The sequence below is a fragment of the Nilaparvata lugens genome, chromosome 2 (genome assembly GCF_014356525.2).
Source record: "Nilaparvata lugens isolate BPH chromosome 2, ASM1435652v1, whole genome shotgun sequence".
Lineage (NCBI taxonomy): Eukaryota > Metazoa > Arthropoda > Insecta > Hemiptera > Delphacidae > Nilaparvata > Nilaparvata lugens.
The window spans coordinates 42092711-42110582 of NC_052505.1; the positions used below are offsets into that span (position 1 = coordinate 42092711).

Sequence of the window (17872 nt, forward strand, 5' to 3'; positions counted from 1 at the left end):
TCTACAACAAGTAGCCATGTGCTTTCCAAATCCTCTAGTTGAATACTATTTGTTTACAACAAATTTGTTGTTGAAGAAGACTTGAGATGCGCGTGAACACTAGCGTCAGGTGATCAATTTTCATAAAGACAAGGAAAGTTGTGTGAGTGCGCCGCACCAGATTCTTTTTATTCTATTTCTGAATTCAATGATCACTTCGCCGGCCATCAGACAGTCAACTCCCACTATATAACAGACTAGCTTACCCGGCGAACTTCGTACCGCCAAAAAGTATTTCATGTCACACTTGACTTTATTTGGTGAAATTTATCTGACAATCCATATTTTTTCATTCACATCTTAATACGGACTTCCTATATGCTTAATCATACAGCATTTATTATTCCGGAAACATATTCTTCTCAATCCTCTATAGTAAAGTAAATCTCTCAGTAAAGTTTTGAATTGAAAAAATAGGTAGGTTGAATCAGTGTTTCAAAGATGAATTTAATGTTTTTATAGTTGTTGATTGTCAATAAATGGTCTAGGAAATAAAATTAAATTTAAATATTAGATATAGCTGTTTCAAAACCAACCTTGAGTAACGGAATAATTAAACTTGGATTTCTTAAATTATCGATTGATGAAATAAATTTACAAATAACAAATAAAATAGCCTAAAATTTTGGCTCACAGATAAAACATATAAAATCGAACTAAATTTCACAAAATAGGTATTTGGTAACTATTAACAAGGTCTTACTGGTGAGGATTTCAAAAGGGAAGTGACTGTCTTTTTCTAAGTTTCTTGGCTAGAACCTTTTCTCTGAGGATCTCTGTGTAATTATTTTGCATGAAAATTTGCCATTGGTTGAATGATTATGACGTAGGCATGACATCAGTGGCAAGCAGTAAAATATAATTCCTTTAATTACAATAATAACTTAATTCGTATAATTCTTTAAATCGCTTAATTCTCTAGATAGAGTTCCTCTCTAGACATGATGTTTGAAAATGGATTTATGAGCGGTATTGATGAATATACTAGGGTGCAGGGGAACAGTAAATCATGTATAGACCATGTTTTTATCAGACACGACAACTATAATTGCCTGAAAACCGCGGTTGTAATGACGGATGTGACTGACCATTACAGTATTGCACTAGAAATTTCGAAACCAAAAATAATCAATTCAGTAAAAAAATACGAAGAATTCATTGACAAAAAATCTTTACATGAATTTATAAGCAATTGTGATTGGAGGGCTGTCACTAATGAACAAGAACTAAATTCATCCTGTAACATTTTCTTCTCCATTTTAAAAAACTTTATAGAAAAATCTACAAAAATCAAGAAATAATATAAGAGACCTGAAAATTGTGATTGATGTATGAGCCCCAAAATTGTTACTCATAAGTATTTTTGGAAGAGATTTATTGTATAAGAATCGAAATTTTTGTTGTATGGAGAATAAGTTGGTATCACTGTGAGCGACAGATTTGAAAATGTGGTACTATGATTATAGGGGGAAGAAATGTATTGAAGATGTTATATTTGTGATATTTTCATGTTGATAAGGAGGAATTTGTTATTGTCTTGATGGAGATTTAAGTGGGGCATATGCAGAAAAGGTTTGCAAATTATTATGAGATTTTGAAAGTGTTTTCGGCGGATATTTCTAGGTTATGCTGATGTGTTGAAGGGAGAATTTGTATGAAAAACATTGTTGATTCTCAAAATATTTTGAATTCAAATTCGGGGGCGCATTTAACGTATTAAAATTCGATAATCAAGCAAAATCGCTAATTGAAAGAATTTTATAGGTCTGGAGCAAACAGCTACTCTATTATCGCCAAATGTGATATCAACAAGTGAAAGATTAGATAATAATGGGTACCATGGCTAAAATTAGAGCAGCCGAATAGAAAAGAATTTCATTTGCTGTTTATTATATTATATAAAGTATTGGAAATTTGAGGTTAGGCTATAATACCTACTGATCGGCGACCTAATAATCGATTAAGCCGTATAATGTGAAATCTAGCCAGACACCTTGACAAAAAGTCAGTATTCAACTAGAGGATTTGGAAAGCACATGGCTACTTGTTGTAGAGGGAAAAACAACTTTTAAATTCCAAAAATATTTGGATATAAATATATATACTTACAAATACACCAGAAAAAATAAATTAGAATATTAAGGAAGTAGGATATTCATGGGCGCATGGATACATTTGTGAATTTGCATGAACCAATAAAATTACAGTAATCGATGGGCGGCAATAGAAAGCCGATTCAAATTTATCTATAAATATTTCTATAAATGATAAGAATTTATAAATAATCACTACTCAGTCTATGTATTGGATATGGTCCGAGTAATTATAAAATATAATACCTAAGATATAGGTAATAATTTAGCAGATTGGCATGGACTAGTTGATCTTTTTAATGTATACAAATAATATGTAAGTCGAAAATAGGATTGTAGAAAATAAGGGTAGGACTTGCCCACTTGCCTGCCTGACGCCACCATGGAATGCCACTAAACAAAGTCCCTTTGTTGAATTGTACATTTGAAAGACTTGAATTTTAAATTCATCAATTTATCTGTATAAGACTTAGTGATGCTATATTAAAGCATAAGTCAATTAATTATTAATTTATTCCCTTGGAGAAGACTTCTTCCGCCACCAGAAAATCCAGGACGACCAGGAAATTCGGGTCGCCACCATCATCTTGTGGAAATTCAGCACGAGAGTGATGAATTATCGAAACATATAAATTCAGGGCGCCCTCAGTGCTTCGAGTAAAACAAAAATATAAAAAGCTAGCTCGTCAAAAAGGGTATAAATATTAAAAATTATTATAAAACTTGCACAAGTCTTTAAAGGTACAAGAAACATATATTACTAGTTAAATGAATTATATCAAATGCATATGTCTAAAGATACACAGATTAAAGAAATATTTAAAATTAATATTATAATGTATATATGCTCACTCAATCATTGATTTTATTAGCGGATTGTAAAGATATAAATGTGGCTCTTGTTCACTGGGTAAATCAATTTATCTATTTCCACCAGAGGCCAAACCTTAAGCCCTGAGAGATATATATTGAGAAATATACTAAGAGATATACATATCAATATATTTGAGATTTATGATTTATCAATTGATTATTTTCATGATTTTTGGTAAGAAGATATATATTGAGATTTTTAAAGTTGACAAGCAGCAGCAAATTGATACCTAAGCTGAATAGAATAAATGCATACGATAAATGAATTAAAAGCACATGGTAACGTTTTGTGCTGAAGAACTAGTGAGCTAATCTATGATATTCTGAGTAGATTTTTGCCTGCACCTTCTTCTAATAGAACTCCCAGTGTCGCTCTGGGCCGGCTAGACTCAGTCGGCGTCTGGGGTGGGCCACAGCAGGGGACAGGAGTCTTGGTGGGGTGTCCACCAACCGCCCTCGTTCGAGTCGGGGGTTGAAACAGAGCCTTGAGTACTTTTGGAGAAATGTTTTCCTCTTGTAGGTAAGAGGGGCCGTGCTTTTGCACTGCCAAAACAGGGTTGGGTGTGGAGTGAAAGGAGTAGGATTGCTGCGGTGTCCGCAGTGAAGGAGGTCTCTGTGATGGGAATAACGTTCCCGATTGCCACAATGCGTCCTCTTGTGTGTCTTAGATCTATTAACTAGAGTCGGCCACCGGGTCACTATTCTCGGGAACCGGGTGTTTTCCAGGGCTCCAGATTGAACTCGGGGTTCTCGCAAAGGCTTTCCCTAGCCTTTCTTAAGGTCCTCTTGCGATCCCGGATTGAATCGGCAAGCTGCGGGGGCCCGCGCACCGGACTTCTCACCTGAGCACTAAGTCCAAGTCACAGATAACCAAGCGTCTTATAACAAGCCCTAAACTCAATTCCCTTCGTTAGTTATAATATACATCATGACACACTGTTCCCACTAAGAGAAGGGGGGAAAGAAATGGGAAGGAAGGGGGGGGTGAGGATGGAGAGGGTATACGGCTGACAGAATGTCCCAAGACACTGAGTACATTCTGCCGCCACTCCGCCGGTCATAGAAGACTGAGCAAAAACTGGGCGCCAGGTTGGCTCCTTGCCAACCGGTGACGGTGCGTCGGCACTGACCAAAGGAAAACAGCAAGCTATCTGGCCACGTCCTCGGCCTAGCTTTCCAAGGAGATATCGAAGCGCTGCGCCGTGCTTACGCACTGCGTGGAGACGCCGTGCTTTCACACTGCAGGATAAAGCCGCTGTGCTCCTGCACTGCAAGGAGACGCTGTGCTTTCGCACTGCAAAGGGGATGCCGTGCTTTCACACTGCAAGAGTCGCCATGATTCCGCACTGCTAAAGGATGCCATGCTTCCACTCTGCAGGATAGAGTCGCGGTGCTTCCACACTGCAAGGAGACGATATAATCTTAAACTAAAAGGAACGCTGAGCTTCCGCACTGCAAAAATCGCCGTGCTTCTGCACTGCTGAAGGACGCCGTGCTTCCACACTGCAGGATAGAGTCGCGGTGCTTCCCCACTGCAAAAAGGGGACGCCATGCTTTTGCACGGCAAGAGTCGCCGTGCTTCCGCACTGCAGGCTAGAGTTGCTGTGCTCCCGCACTGCAGGGAGACGATATACTCTTAAACTAGAAGGAACGCCGTGCTTCCGCACTGCAAGAATCGCCGTGCTTCTGCACTGCTAAAGGACGCCATCCTTCCACACTGCAAGATAGAAGGGTAACACAGAACACAGAAACACACGAAACACAGAAACATAAAAGGTGAACAGCACCTCCGACTGGCTCTGAGAGCTCAAGTTGTTGCGGTGTGTACACACCTGCTGACTTGCCGGGAAACTGGCCCCTGCTTTTACACTGGGAAACAGAGCTTGCGCTCTGCTGGAGGGCTGTGTTCACACACAGCAAGGCATGAGGATTTATGCCCCATCTGGACAAGCCGTGCTCGCGCACTGCAGGATAAAGTGTAAAACAGAACACAAAGCCGGGCTTTCGCCATGCTTGCGCACTGTATTTGCTGGGCTTGCGCACTGCGCGACCGTGCTTACGCAACTGCCTCACTTCACCGTGCCTACACACTGCGCGGCCGTGCTTGCGCACTGCATTTGACGGGCTCGCGCCCAGCGCGGCAATGCTTGCGCAACTGCCAAACTTCACTGTGCTTGCGCACTGCATTTGCTGGGCTTGTGCCCTGCACGACCGTGCTTGCACACTGCCAAACTTTGCCGTTCTTGCGCACTGCATTTGCTGGGCCTGCGCCCTGCGCAGCTGTGCTTGCGCAACTGCCAAACTTTGTCGTGTTTGCGCACTGCATTTGCCGGGCTTGTGCCCTGCCTGGCCTTACTTGCACAACTGCCAAACTTTACCATGGGGAGCTTATGGCTTCACCCAAGCCCGACATCCATCGGGAAGTCACACCCTGATCCTAGGGCACCTGGAGTGAGGGCACTTTCCAAGGCAGAAGGATTGGTGGGTCACCTTCTTGACCGAAGGTTGGTCCCCAATGGTAACAAGGGCAAGGCCTAGTCCATGGTCGGCGGCAGTCAGTCAGATAGGTGGCGGAAGCGGAGTCCCTTCCTCCTCATCCTCAGAGGAAAGTTCCATTATTTCAGGTACCCCATGGTTGGCGGTGGTGGTTGGGCGGGGTGGTGTCGACTGTTGGCTGCAGGAGGCTGGTAGCCCACCAGCACTCTCAGGAGGTCCGTTTGGTCCGGCGGAGGCTGCCCCCCAAGCCTCAGTGAGGCCCCTCTCCTGAATCCAGCATGGGGTGGGGAGAGTCGGGGTTGCCGGCCGTGTCGAGGTGCAGGGATGAGTTGTGGGTTGCACAACCTTGTACAACCATTTCTCCGGTTGTACGCCGGAGAAATGGAGAAGTTGCCTCCACCTCCTTCCAGTAGGGCATCCTCGTCCTCTGTAGGGACTGCTGGTATCTCCATCAGGGAGCCGGCGGCAGCAGAGGTCGAGGGGAGATGAACCTTGGCTTGGTCTGAGCCAGCAGGGGTCTCGGAAGAAGACAGACCCCCCATGACCACTACAACGCGGTCGTGTCCTGTTTGCAGAGTGGGGAGGACCTCAAACAATTCGCTTGAGCTTCCATCAGGGTATCTACAGGAGGAGTTCGACGTTGAAGGAGCCGGAGAAGCTGCTGCCCAATAATCCTCTCAGCTTGCCAGCGGGTCAGGCCCTCCCGGACGTGTTGGAAACACTGAACGTCCCATCCCTGGACACGTCGAAGTCTTTCAACTTGGAAAAATTTTGTCATGATTGCGTGGACCGCATCATAGTCCTCGGTGGTAGTCCGGTGTCCCGGGTCAAGGATGGTGGTGAGTGCTTCATCCGATTCACTACTGCAAGAGCGATGCCTCCTCGCCGAATCAGAGGAATACCAAGGAGTGTGTCGCTCCTCAAATTTTTCAATACTTCCCAAAGTACTTCCGGGGAGCGACCCGCATGCAGAAATGAGGAAGCCGATGATGGCGGTTATCGATTTTGAAGAAAATACAAGACAACTAACTAGGGAAAAATGCAATAGGGAACGAGACACGAATAGCGAAGTCGAAGAAAACAGTACAGTGATGAGAGACTCAAAAGAAATAATAAAAAAAAACACAGTGTCCAATAATAATAAGCTGCTCTACACTAGCCGGTAACCTGATTTTGACTGCATGGTAGTTCACAACAGACTGACAGAGTGGAGTCAGAGAAGCAACAATAAACGGGAGAAAAACAGGAATAATCTGGAATTATTGGCTCGAAGAAAATGAAAAACAATGCAAGATCGAAAGAGAATAATCTGTATCATAGACAAAACAAGTTGATTATTTTATCTCATCACAAGCGACGACGGCTCAACAGTCACGTAGCACTGAGATTCAGATTAAACTGGCTGAACTACAGAATAGGATAAACGCTGTTTCCTAATGCTCATTCTAATATGAGAAGATGACAAAGTCTTCTCCCATTAATTTTTTTAATAGAATTGATTTATTGAAGATAAAAATATAGCCACTGAAAATGTCTACAAGCACAGGCGGTGAGAAACTTGGCTCGTCTACCAAACGTGACTAAATCACAATTAGAACAATAGCACAATAGAACTTCGACTACTGCAATACCAATACAGCTCCAGCAATCTTCAAAACCGGGATGGAATTAAACGAGTTGAAATAATGAAGATTTTATTTCACTTATTACAGGCTTTCAGGTCCTTTTCATTTTCAATAAAATATTGGAGCAGCTGAATCATATTTGAAACCAACAAAAATATGATTGTAGTGCATCATGACTCCCAATCAAACGCAACTTATTCAATTACTACGAATAATCCATTGCAACATAATTGTTTTATATCCACAGAAAAATAACTCCTGTTATTGACTGCATCGTAATTTACTAATTACCACGGACCCAAGCAATTATCGCCGGTTTCATTCTATGATCATAATCAATATTTAATCCATAACCTCATGGATAAATAATTTTATTCAGGATAATCTGACAACTAATTCACTCCAATGACTTAAATCGTCATACAGTTCACAGGCTGCAATTGACAACATGAAAAATAAAATAGTACAAATTCCATCTTTTTAACCCGAGCTTGGTAAGGGGAATTGAATTAGGGGTTCCAAGACAAGAAAATGGCGATTTTACTGGAGATGAAAGAAAAAGTAACAAGATTTTTCCGACTTAACAGATAAAGCCCAGAGACTAATTATCTGATTAATTAAACTTAAATGGTTGAGTTGCCACTCCGCTTAATTTTGACTCTGATTAAACAGGACATTCTACTCTGAAAAATTGTTATTATTTTGCTACCTTCAAATATGGGCCTAATATCAATGTATTTCTCACAATGCTATTTCTCCTTCTGGCCACTCACCTTATTACTGATGTTGAATTACCCTTCCTTGGTATTCCATCAGCTGAGTGAGAAGCGTCACCCAGCTTATGTGATTCCTCCTGTCGTCACCGTCCTCCTCTGCACTGGCTCCTCCATCGTTGCCCTCTCGGCCGTCGTGGCCGGCTCCTATTCCGCTGCCATCTCCTCCATCTTCGTCTTCTTCCTCCTTGGGAAGGAGCGGCAAGATCTTTATATCCTTCACGTGAACAGTCAGCCTTTTACCGGCAGCTCCTTCTAACAACACTACAGAAGTGCTCAACATTTTCTCTACCTCATATGGCCCAGAAAATTTCGGAGCTAGCTTAGCCGCAAAACTGGTTCACTCCAGAGGAGAGATGATAATCCCTCTTAAACACCAATTGGCCCGTCCTTAGTTCCAGCGGTCTCCGCCTGAGATTATAATACCTCCTGGTATTATTATAGGCCTTGTTTAGGTTATCTAAAACGAGCTTCTGTGCACGCTTCAGTACTTGCAGCCTTCTCAGCTGGGCTGCTCGACTCATGCCTCCGGCCTCCTGTTGGGGGTCGCCTTCCTCCTTGCAGCAAGCATCTTCTGGTGCTCTTAATTCCCTTCCGAAGTTGAGGAAAGCAGGAGTATACTTAGTACCGACGTGTACTGCTGTATTCATGGCAAAACAAAATTCCTCCACATAGCGATCCCAATCGGCATGGTGTTCGCCTACGTAGAGCTGTATCATAGGCTTCAGGACTCTATTAACCCTCTCCGTAGGGTTACAGCTCGGTGTATAAGGTGGAGTGTAGAATAATGTGATGCCATTATCTTTACAGTATGACTTAAAAAGTCTACTTGTATATTGTGTTCCATTATCACAGATTAGCAGCTTTGGCACCCCAAATTTGGTGACGACTAGCTCTCTCAAAGCTTGTGCTTCAGCATTACTGTCTGCCTGAGGTAGCAGCCAAGCTTCCGTCCACTTCATGAACTGGTCCTGAAATACCACCAGGTATTCATTCCCTCTCTTCGAGCGAGGTAATGGGCCTACAATGTCGGTGCTGACAGTCTCCCAGGGTCGCACTACCTTCCTCTGGCTATTCATCTACCCATGTGGAGGCTGCTGCTCCACTTTATGCTTCATACAGGTTTCACAGCGCCTCACATACTTCGCGACGTCTGCATACAAGCCTGGCCAGTAGTAGCGACAGGCTATCCGGTGATAAGTCCGGAACACTCCTTGATGGCCGGCTGTCGGTGCATCATGGCTTTGTTGAAGTATTTCCGCCACTGCACCTCTCGGAACACACAGCTTCCAGCCACCACTCTCCAGCGCATCAGGAGGTTGCTGACAGGCCCATATATGTCGATATAAGGCCTCAATCCTCACCATATAGTCGGGGTACTTCTCTGGATGATGGAGTAGATTGCTCTTCATCCTCCTTATCCATCTGTCGTCTTCCATGACGATGGCAGCCACTGCTCCTGTGGGTTCCTTCTGGATTCCCTGTGGATCGGCCAGTATGTCACCTCCTGGCAACGCTCGTGAGAGAGCATCAGCGACCACATTCAGTTTTCCTCGTCGGTATTTGATGATCAAGTTGTACTGCTCCATCTCTAAGGCCCACCTCGCTAGCCTTCCTGTCGGGTACGGGATAGCTCTAAGCCATTCTAGAGCCTGGTTATCTGTGATCACTGTAGTCTTGTACCCCTCTATATACGGCTTGAATTTTCTCAGGACGAAAATCACAGCCAGGCATTCCTTCTCGGTGGTGGAATACCTCAGTTCGGCCCCTTTGAGCCCTCTGCTTGCATAGGCGATAACCTTCTCTTCTCCATCGACCTCCTGAGTAAGCACAGATCCTAATCCATACTCTGAGGCATCTTCTGGAGCGTGAACGGAAGTTCAAAGTGGGGATACGTGAGCACTGGAGATCTAGTGAGGGCCCCCTTTATCTCCTGGAAAGCTCTCTCCTCTTCTGGTCCCCAGTGCCACTTCACTCCTACCTTCAACAGTCGGTGTAACAGGGTTGCAAGGTCTGAGGAATTTGGAACAAACCTCCTATACCAGGATGCCAATCCTGGAAAACTCCAGAGCATCCTGAGCCGCTGTGGAGTTGAGAACTCGTTTACCGCTCTCACCGTTTCAGGATCGGTCCTGAGTCCTTGCTCTGTCACTATGTGACCCAAGTAGCGTAGCTCCCGCTTCAAGAACTGGCATTTCTCCTGGTTGATTATCAAGCCAGCCTCTCTCAGCCTAATCGTTTCTCCCAGGACAATGACGTCGTCTAGGTAAGCGAAAGCACAGGGTTCCAATTCCGGTCCAGTGACCCGGTCTAGAGGACGCTGAAATGTAGCTCCAACCGAGTGTAGACCAAACAGCATCATCCGGAACTGGAATAGCCCTCTTCCAGGAACCCTAAACTCTGTAAGCTGCTTACTCTGCTACTCCAACGATACTTGCCAGAACCCACTCTTCAAGTTGATTGAAGAAATGTATTTAGCGTTCCTTAATCAATCCAGAATGCCTGTCATATTTGGCAAGGGATATGCATCTCGTTCCGTGAGTGCATTAATCTGTCGGAAATCGATGCAAAATCGCATCTTCCCATTAGCCTTCTCCATCAAGATGATTGGTGAACTCCAAGTGCTACTGCTCGGCTCGATAACCCGCTGATCGAGCATACTGTCCACCTCCTCGTTTATCACCGCTTGCATAAGTGGATTGCGAGGATACGGACGTTGTTGGAACAGCTCAGCTCCTTCCTTCAGCCTGATTTTATGAACCAGGAGGTGAGTCGCACCTGGCACATCTCTGAATTTTTTCAGCTCCGTCTCCAGGAATTTTTCGAACTCCTCCTTTTCTGAAGTGACTGCTGCCACCTGTCCTACTAAAGCCGCAGTTGGCCTTCTGGGTGGTTGGAGCACTCTTCTCCCTGGGTTGGGGCCCTTACTCCACAGTGTGGGTATGGGTGTCGATTTTCACCCTGTGCTCCTGCAGGAACTGCATACCAAATAACAATTCGGGAGATAATCCCTCCATAATCGTCATCACTGTGGGTAGTACTTCCTGGCCAACTTTCAGGTTGATTTCCACCTTCCCATATAACCGTGCCACGGTCCCATTTGCCAAGATCGCACCTCTCTCTGTCGGAGTTCTCCTTGCACATCCAGCTGCTTCTAAGCTTGCAAACGTTGCCAAGCTTAAGTAGCTGGATTCAGCTTCTGTATCGAGTAAAGCTCGGTATTGGTGGCCAGCTACCTCGACTGTGGTATACAGCCTGTTGTCGAACTGCGACTCCAGTTCCAGTTAAAGCTGGTTCCTAGTTCTCACTACTGCTGCTTTGTCTGTCATCCTCTTCTGGTCCTTCTCACAGGTGCAACTGGGACGAGGTTTCCTACAGGCCGCGCAGAGAGGAATCTCAGGACATTCTGACCTCCAGTGACCCGCTTTCTTGCACTGCCAGCAGACAGGTCCCACTGGAAGTGGACTCCACTCGTCGTTGGGTTGTTGTAGGCTCCGGCTCTGGACGCGATTTCACAGGTTCACGAACCTCTTCCTGTTTTGTAGCCCTCTGCCTCTGCTGAGCGCTTTTCTCCTCCAAATTTATCCTCTCATACTGCCTGGCCAGCTTGAGCAGATCGTCCACCGAGTAGACTTCGGCTTCCCTGATGTACAGCTTGTACCGGGGTAGAAGATTCTTGTAGAGCCTCTGCAGCTGGTGGTTGACTGAGAAATCTCCTCTCCACCTCATGAGGGTCTGAAGTTCTTCAACATAGTCATCGATAGCCTCGCCTTCACGCTGCCGTCGACCCAGGATTTGAGTATCCAGGTCTTCCTCGTAGGTTGCTGGATAATAACGAGACCGAAAATCTCTTACAAAATCGTTCCAATGATGCCAGAACCCTCTCCGGTTCCGCATCCATAAGGAACACCTTCCCGCTAGCATTTCTGGTAGCACTGGGAACAACTGCTCCCCTGTCAGCCCATAGGTTTGTTGTAACTCCTCGAGGCGCTCTAGGAAACTATGAGCGTCTCCGTTGCCATCATATGACAACCTCCATCCCCGAACTTTATCACACACCGTCCCTGGGTCCATAAATGGTGCGTGTCAAGGCCTGTACTGGTGAGCCGATGACGCCTCTGGTCTCACTAATGCTGGTCTCGCATGATACAGTGGACCAGTATCTGCATGTGCTGGCATTGATCTCGGCAGCGCTGGTTGTATCACAGCCTCTTCACCTGGAGGCAACAGTAGCATTGTGAGACATCGCTGCTGATGCTCCGTTAATGCTCTCCGCAACTCGGAACAGGTGCCGTCTCTAGGCACCGAGTCTAGAAGCAAATCGACAGCATCTCTGCTCTGCAATCAGTACACCCATGAATGGCATGACTCGCCATCTGAAGCTGGTGACGCCTCCTCGGGCAGTTTTCCGAGTCTGGAAGACTCCTGATGATCCTCCTGTACAGGAGGCCACGAAGACGTTGCTCCTTCCACCTCGTGATAGTTTGCACTAGCTCCATTGCTAGCCTGGTTCAGACTGCTGGTTTTGCCTGCCGTCTTCCTGTGATGGTCCACAAGAACCTTCCTCAGCTCTGCCATTGTACCCATTTTAGGTAGCCCCACTGTCGCTGCTAGTTCCACTGCTCCATTCCAGTGGAGTTTGTAGATCCAGGACACTCCTGGATCGTTGCTATCCTCTCGCACCTCATTGTCTTCTCTGGTGCGATTACACTCCTCTTCTGTACTCATGGCTGCTTTTCTCCTCCTACTTTGAGCCCCACGTTCGTGTGCCAATCTTCTGAGTAGATTTTCGCCCGCACCTTCTTCTACTAGAACTCCCAGTGTCGCTCTGGGCCAGCTAGACTCAGTTGGCATCTGGGGTGGGCCACAGCAGGGGACAGGAGTCTTGGTGGGGTGTCCGCCAACTGCCCTCGTTCAAGTCGGGAGTTGAAACTGAGCCTTGAGTACTTTGGAGAAATGTTTCCCTCTTTTAGGTAAGAGGGGCCGTGCTTTTGCACTGCCAAACAGGGTTGGGTGTGGAGTGAAAGGAGTAGGATCGCTGCGGTGTCCGCAGTGAAGGAGGTCTCTGTGATGGGAATAACGTTCCCAATTGCCACAATGCGTCCTTTTGTGTGTCTTAGATCTATTAACTAGAGTCGGCCACCGGGTCACTATTCTCAGGAACCGGGTGTTTCCGGGGCTCCGGATTGAACTCGGGGTTCTCGCAAAGGCTTTCCCTAGCCTTTCTTGAGGTCCTCTTGCGATTCCAGATTGAATCGGCAAGTTGCGAGAGCCCACGCACTGGACTTCTCTAAGTCCTAATCCTAGGGCACCAGGTGTCTTCCTGGGGTCCGGATCGGTCTCAGAGTTCTCGCAAAGGCTTTCCCTACCCTTTCCTGAAGTCCTCTTGCGATTCAGGATTGTATCGACAAGCTGCGGGAGCCCGCACACCGGACTTTTCTAAGTCCTAATCCTCAGGCACCGGGTGTCTTCCTGGGGTCCGGATCGAAGTCGGAGTTTCCGCGAAGGCTTTCCCTAGCCTTTCTTGAGGTCCTCTTGCGATTCCGGATTGAATCGGCAAGCTGCGGGGGCCCGCGCACCAGAATTCTCTCCTGAGCACTAAGTCCAAGTCCTCGGGCACCGGGTGTCTTCCTGGGGCCCGGATCGAAGTCGGGGTTGTCGGAAAGGCTTTTCCTAGCCTTTCTCGAGGTCCTCTTGCGTTTCGAGGTTCCAGCGATGATGTACCAAGATGTAGTCAGGTTTTGACCAAAACCTGACAAGTCGCTGCTGGTTGTAACAGGCAGGTTGATGTCCAAACTCGTTGAAAAAGTCAAACAAAACTCGTCCAAGTGTGTGTTGAACTGCGGAGCTTCCAGTGTCTGAGATTAATCACCTTTAACCTCAGACACAACTTTCAATCGTCGAAGGATTCGGAGTACACTCAAAACACGAGATTTACTATGTTGCTAGCTGCGCACTGCTTCCTTCACTCCTCTGTCGACCGCTCGCACTAGACTTCCCAACTAGACTGCTGCCGTCCAGCCTTTTACGAGCCTCCCTCAGTGGCCGAGATGGAGGGGGGTAAGGATGCGCATCACTGCTGAGCAGTAGCCCAGCGACTGGCTTGCTCGTTGACCTCTGTGATTCCATCAGAGATAATCGAGCGTCTTATAACAAGTCCTAAACACCAATTCCCTTCGTTAGTTACAATATACATCGTGACAATATTTTATTTTCGATATATTGTTCTTATTTTTATTATCTTTGCTTGTTGCTCTATATATATTTCTACATTTATTTGTTCATTGATATTTTCTTATACAATATATTTATAAAATTTTTTATGGTGTATCCTTTATTTATTTCTCCACTTCCATGCATGACCAATCTCATATTTATTTATCCAGTTATCAGTATTGAAATATTAAGAAAATTACCATCTGACTTTATTCTTCACCGAAAAAATTGGTTTAGTCAGCGATATTTAGCATTACTAATCAAATCTTTGGAAATAATACATTCCAGAGATTCATATAAATTGTACAAGAGCAGTGAACTGCGGGAGCTCCTGGGCGAGCCTATAAGAATTTTGTCTGAGTTGTATTCTAAGAACCACAACCAGAGTTGTTTAATCTTTTACTCATGCTTTACCGACTGCAGCCAAGCCAGGCAAATCGTTATTCACAAAAATAATGTTACAACCTTTCATATTATGCTGAATAATTTCTGAATGATAGATTTCCGGGAATGCTGTTCATGCGAATTTATGGATTATAAAGAGCCCGGAGGCTTCACCTGAAAAAAGACATTCAGAAAAAGCATTCTTCCTGATTCTATTCAATCACTCATATGATATGGATAATTACAATTACCATTATTCATGGAAAGGGCTCGTTCCAAGAATAGCGATTAGCTATGGATAAAGACAAACTTACATCATGAATATCAAATCACATTTATTGCCAAATCTTGAACTTATTTTTAAGGCCAGATGATTTTATTATGAAGATTATAAAATTAGAAACGAAGCCACCGCATTAAGTTAACACTGAGTTTTCCAGTGTTCCTGGAAAATCAGAATAGTTTATTGAATGGGAGGGAGTTGAACAGTTTTTTTTTTTTTTTTTTTTTGAATAGGATTGAGACATTCCAAGTGCGGAAGAAAATAATTGAATCGGATGAAGTAAAATATCAGTACAGAAGATCCTGAACTTTGAAAGATCAACTAGAAGATGAATCAACACTATTGAAAGAGGAAGTTTTCACTGATAAGAGATGAATTGAGTCTTGAGATTGACCTTGTAGAATAAAAAAACAAATTCGAATCACTGAATGACTCAGCTGTCTGCAGAATCCTGGGAGTGAATTGAGAGATAACAGTGGTAGAAGTGTTCCAGGATTGGTTTTTCTGAATATTTTCTTCAGCCCTACAAGAGCCTAAAGGTGACTTCTCTTTGTCAAATTGAGTGAATCAGTCTTTTTATGTTTCATTATTCCGATAAAATTGATTCAGGAGTGGAAACCTGAATCCAATTTCAGATGAAAGGTCAATTATTTGCGAAGCAGAATAACAATTTTTAATCAGCCTCCAGGCGTTGAGCCTTGTCTTCAACAGAATGCTTAGTGAAAATGGATGTTATTGAAAATGTTTATTCCATTCAGAGCTCAACGTTTCCTCTCTCAATGCGGTATTGAACTGGTATTGGGATTTAGAAACGAGTCAAGAGCAATGCAAACAGAGCATGTTTCTCTAATTGTTTTTCACAGATCGCATGAAGGAGTAGTAGCTAAGGTAGCCCGACGTCTCCAATACGAAAATCAATTATCTAGAAAAATTGTTTTGCACAATCTAGATGAATTAGAAGCGTTCAAATAGGATGAGAAAAATATTTCTGTCCCAATAATAATTGAAAATTATGCATAGGGGTCGCCAGTCGCTACCAGACTGTCTCTTCTGATCAGGAGAACAACAATTATTAAAGAAATAGCAAAAGCCTACTTCCTAACAAAATATTTATTCCAAAGCCGGGTTTGCTCTAGGTACCTGAAAATTGAAATTGTTACCAACTCATTGATTGTCCCTCTAAGTGCCGTTAGCACTGTGACAGCTCAAAATAAATTTCATTTTTAAGCTGGTTCGAATCCATATTATTAACTCTCGTTTGTTGTGATATGGTTCGTTTCAAGATCAAGCAACCAGCTGATTGAATACAGTTGAAGCTTTGACTGCAAACTCCTTTGACTGTCCTTTAAGTATCAAACGCTGCAAATAAAAATTAATAAACCTCAATCAGAGAATTGCAGATTTAACCGCGTCAAATTCATGGAGTGAATTCTTATGATGCATTCCAATGAAATAATTTATTTGATGGCCATCAGATCAGATAATATTACTCTCACTATTCAATTCGATCTCTGAGATCCGCAACTTGTGATAATTATACAGAGTAGGCGAGAATTATTATGGAAACAGCTGAATATCTTTTAAATGTATGATATAACAGTGGTAGGTTCCATGGGAATCTTATTCCTATTGAAAAAAAATTCTGTCGCTTCAAAACTTTTGTCCGTCATCTTGGATTCGTCATATGGATCTAACTTCATTTAGAATTCAGCTTCATTTCAAATCCAACATAATTTTTTCAAATGGGAAGGTGGTGATACGATACATGATTCCGATACAAATTTTCAAGGGAAAATTAATGACGAAACCCGCACATTGATATCACAAACCGTTTCAATGATCTCAACATTTGAAGGTACTAATCTATGCTTATAAAATTCTTATCTCACTGACTCACTCACTCACTCACTGACTCACTCACTGATCACGATTTCTGGAAAACTACTGAATGGGGGGGCGCAACAGTTGAGACCAACGACATTCGAGGCCTACAACCGTAGAGGACTGTTTTACAGTCCTCTACGGTCGTAGGCCTTGACTGTCGGGAGTGTACGAAAATTAGAGTGGCCTCAACTGTCGCCTAACGCAGGTGACATTTGAGGCCACTTTTTCAGGAGTCCTCTCCCGTCGTAGGTCTCGACTGTCGGGGCTGTACAAAAATTAGAGTGGCCTCAACTGTCGCCTAACGCAGGCAACATTTGAGTCCTCTTTTTCAGGAGTCCTCTACCATCACTGGCCTCGAATGTCGCTGGTGTCTACCATCGCTGGTCTCGACTGTCGCAGGACTCTTCTGTCGTTTGCCTCGTTTGACATCGACCCCTGGATGGATTGCAACAAAACTTGGAGTAAACTTCCTTATACGTCCTATGTGCTCACTAAGCAATCTTTTGGCAATATCACAACTCTAAGGGTGGTTTTTAAGGGTTTAAAGTTGGTCTTTCAGCATGTATATTCTTCTTCTCCTAATCTCATGTCTCTCTTGGTTATGTTGAGTGAGTAAACGTGTGTCAGTTCGGCTCCGTCTTCTAACAGATATTTTGTAGGGTTATACAGTTCAATTCACTTCAAATTATACATCTAGTTATTCAGTTTCTTGAGCTAAATTCAATAGTGAAATTATATTTTTGATTAACTCATACTCTTTCTATTTATCTTGAAAAAACATTCCTCAGTCTTCCTTCTCGCCTGTAAAAGTGTAAATCCACCTAACGGTACATGATGGTTCGACCGAACAGAGGCACGCCGAAGAATGAGGTCAATGCTCCGAAGCCAGTGCCAGCTATTTCTGGTTCACTGTCTGAAGAGACCCTCCGAATTATTCGACAGCAAATCGAGGAATCTGTGCATCATGCCGTTTCTATTGCTGTGAAGTCTATTTTTGAGGAGCTTCAGGCATTGAAGGAGGAGAACAAACAGCTACACGATAGAATTCGTGAGCTAGAGGTGTCTTGTCACCTAAAGGTCGACGACCTCGAGCAATACGGGCACCGACATTCAATACGTATTTTTGGGATCCCAGAGAGCAACAAAGAAGACACAGACCAGCTGGCGCTTGATGTCTTCAACAAGAAGCTGAACGTGCCCGTGACT

The 17872-nt window shown here is 44.2% G+C and overlaps 1 protein-coding gene across 5 annotated transcripts in view; it reads left to right on the top strand.

Moving 5' to 3' along the window:
* The window catches only part of LOC111051536 (sex peptide receptor), a 343318-nt gene that overhangs the window by 224063 nt on the left and 101383 nt on the right, over positions 1-17872 (top strand). The window lies entirely within an intron of this gene.